The sequence below is a fragment of the Ixodes scapularis genome, unplaced genomic scaffold (genome assembly GCF_016920785.2).
Source record: "Ixodes scapularis isolate PalLabHiFi unplaced genomic scaffold, ASM1692078v2 ptg000997l_1__unscaffolded, whole genome shotgun sequence".
Lineage (NCBI taxonomy): Eukaryota > Metazoa > Arthropoda > Arachnida > Ixodida > Ixodidae > Ixodes > Ixodes scapularis.
Genome location: NW_024610078.1, coordinates 439,041 through 442,470, shown reverse-complemented (window position 1 = coordinate 442,470; position 3,430 = coordinate 439,041).

Sequence of the window (3,430 nt, the reverse complement as noted above, 5' to 3'; positions counted from 1 at the left end):
AAGAGACAGCGCCGAACGCGGATCATCGGAGGCCGTGGTCGTTCAATAATTCGCTTTCACCGACACAACTGCCGCCGCCACGGTCACCGTGACCGAAAGAGACAGCGCTGAACGCGGATCGTCGGAGGCCGTGGTTGTTCAATATTTCGCTTTCACCGACACAACTGCCGCCGCCATGGTCACCGTGACCGAAAGAGACAGCGCCGAACGCGGATAGTCGGAGGCCGTGGTCGTTTAATATTTCGCTTTCACCGACACAACTGCGGCCGCCACGGTCACCGTGAACGAAAGAGACAGCGCCGAAAGCGGATCGTTGGAGGCCGTGGTCGTTCAATATTTCGCTTTCACCGACACAACTGCCGCCGCCACGGTCACCGTTACCGAAAGAGACAGCGCCGAACGCGGATCGTCGGAGGCCGTGGTCGTTCAATATTTCGCTTTCACCGACACAACTGAAGCCGTCACGGTCACCGTGACCGAAAGAGACAGCGCCGAACGCGGATCGTCAAAGGCCGTGGTCGTTCAAAAATTCGCTTTCACCGACACAACTGCCGCCGCCACGGTCACCGTGACCGAAAGAGACAGCGCCGAACGCGGTTCGTCGGAGGCCGTGGTCGTTCAATATTTTGCTTTCGCCGACACAACTGCCGCCGCCACGGTCACCGTGAGCGAAAGAGACAGCGCCGAACGCGGATCGTCAGAGGCCGTGGTCGTTCAATATTTCGCTTTCACCGACACAACTGCCGCCACCACGGTCACCGTGACCGAAAGAGACAGCGCCGAACGCGGATCGTCGGAGGCCGTGGTCGATCAATAATTCGCTTTCACCGACACAATTGCCGACGCCACGGTCACCATGACCGAAAGAGACAGCGCCGAAAGCGGATCTTCGGAGGCCGTGGTCGTTCAATAATTCGCTTTCACCGACTCAACTGCCGACGCCACGGTCACCGTGACCGAAAGAGATCGCGCCGAAAGCGGATCGTCGGAGGCCGTGGTTGTTCAATAATTTGCTTTCACCGACATAACTGCCGCCGCCACGGTCACCGTGACCGAAAGAGACAGCGCCGAACGCGGATCGTCGGAGGCCGTGGTCGTTCAATATTTCGCTTTCACCGACACAACTGGCGCCGCTACAGTCACCGTGACCGAAAGAGACAGCGCCAAACGCGGATCGTCGGAGGCCGTGGTCGATCAATAATTCGCTTTCACCGACAAAAAAACCGACGCCACGGTCACCATGACCGAAAGAGACAGCGCCGAAAGCGGATCGTCGGAGGCCGTGGTCGTTCAATAATTCGCTTTCACCGACTCAACTGCCGACGCCACGGTCACCGTGACCGAAAGAGATCGCGCCGAAAGCGGATCATCGGAGGCCGTGGTCGTTCAATAATTTGCTTTCACCGACACAACTGCCGTCGCCACGGTCACCGTGACCGAAAGAGACAGCGCCGAAAGCGGATCGTTGGAGGCCGTGGTCGTTCAAAAATTCGCTTTCACCGACACAACTGCCGGCGCCACGGTCACCGTGACCGAAAGAGACAGCGCCAAACGCGGATCGTCGGAGGCCGTGGTCGTTCAATAATTCGCTTTCACCGACACAACTGCCGACGCCACGGTCACCGTGAGCGAAAGAGACAGCGCCGAACGCGGATCGTGTGAGGCCGTGCTCGTTCAATAATTCGTTTTCACCGAAACAACTGCCGACGCCACGGTCACCGTGTGCGAAAGAGACAGCGCCGAACGCGGATCGTGTGAGGCCGTGCTCGTTCAAAAATTCGCTTTCACCGACACAAGTGCCGACGCCACGGTCACCGTGAGCGAAAGAGACAGCGCCGAACGCGGATCGTCGGAGGCCGTGGTCGTTCAATAATTCGCTTTCACCGACACAACTGCCGCCGCCATGGTCACCGTGAGCGAAAGAGACAGCGCCGAACGCGGATCGTTGGAGGCCGTGGTCGTTCAATAATTCGCTTTCACCGACACAAGTGCCGACGCCACGGTCACCGTGAGCGAAAGAGACAGCGCCGAACGCGGATCGTCGGAGGCCGTGGTCGTTCAATAATTCGCTATCACCGACACAACTGCCGACGCCACGGTCACCGTGACCGAAAGAGACAGCGCCGAAAGCGGATCGTGTGAGGCCGTGCTCGTTCAATAATTCGCTTTCACCGACACAAATGCCGCCGCCACGGTCACCATAACCGAAAGAGACAGCGCCGAAAGCGGATCGTGTGAGGCCGTGCTCGTTCAATATTTCGCTTTCACCGACACAACTGCCGCCGCCACGGTCACCGTGAGCGAAAGAGACAGCGCCGAACGCGGATCGTCGGAGGCCGTGGTCGTTCAATAATTCGCTTTCACCGACACAACTGCCGCCGCCACGGTCACCGTGACCGAAAGAGACAGCGCCGAACGCGGATCATCGGAGGCCGTGGTCGTTCAATAATTCGCTTTCACCGACACAACTGCCGCCGCCACGGTCACCGTGACCGAAAGAGACAGCGCTGAACGCGGATCGTCGGAGGCCGTGGTCGTTCAATAATTCGCTTTCACCGACCCAACTGCCTCCGCCACGGTCACCGTGACCGAAAGAGACAGCGCCGAACGCGGATAGTCGGAGGCCGTGGTCGTTTGATATTTCGCTTTCACCGACACAACTGCCGCCGCCACGGTTACCGTGAACGAAAGAGACAGCGCCGAAAGCGGATCGTTGGAGGCCGTGGTCGTTCAATATATCGGTTTCACCGACACAACTGCCGCCGCCACGGTCACCGTGACCGAAAGAGACAGCGCCGAAAGCGGATCGTTGGAGGCCGTGGTCGATCAAAAATTCGCTTTCACCGACACAACTGCCGCCGCCACGGTCACCATGACCGAAAGCTACAGCGCCGAACGCGGATCGTCGGAGGCCGTGGTCGTTCAATAATTCGCTTTCACCGACACAACTGCCGCCGCCACGGTCACCGTGAGCGAAAGAGACAGCGCCGAACGCGGATCGTCAGAGGCCGTGGTCGTTCAATATTTCGCTTTCACCGACACAACTGCCGCCGCCACGGTCACCGTGACCGAAAGAGACAGCGCCGAACGCGAATCGTCGGAGGCCGTGGTCGTTCAATAATTGGCTTTCACCGACACAACTGCCGACGCCACGGTCACCGTGACCGAAAGAGACAGCACCGAAAGCGGATCGTCGATGGCCGTGGTCGTTCAATAATTCGCTTTCACCGACACAACTGCCGACGCCACGGTCACCGTGACCGAAAGAGACAGCGCCGAAAGCGGATCGTCGGAGGCCGTGGTCGTTCAATATTTCGCTTTCACCGACACAACTGCCGACGCCACGGTCACCGTGAGCGAAAGAGACAGCGCCGAAAGCGGATCGTGTGAGGCCGTGCTCGTTCAATATTTCGCTTTCACCGACACAACT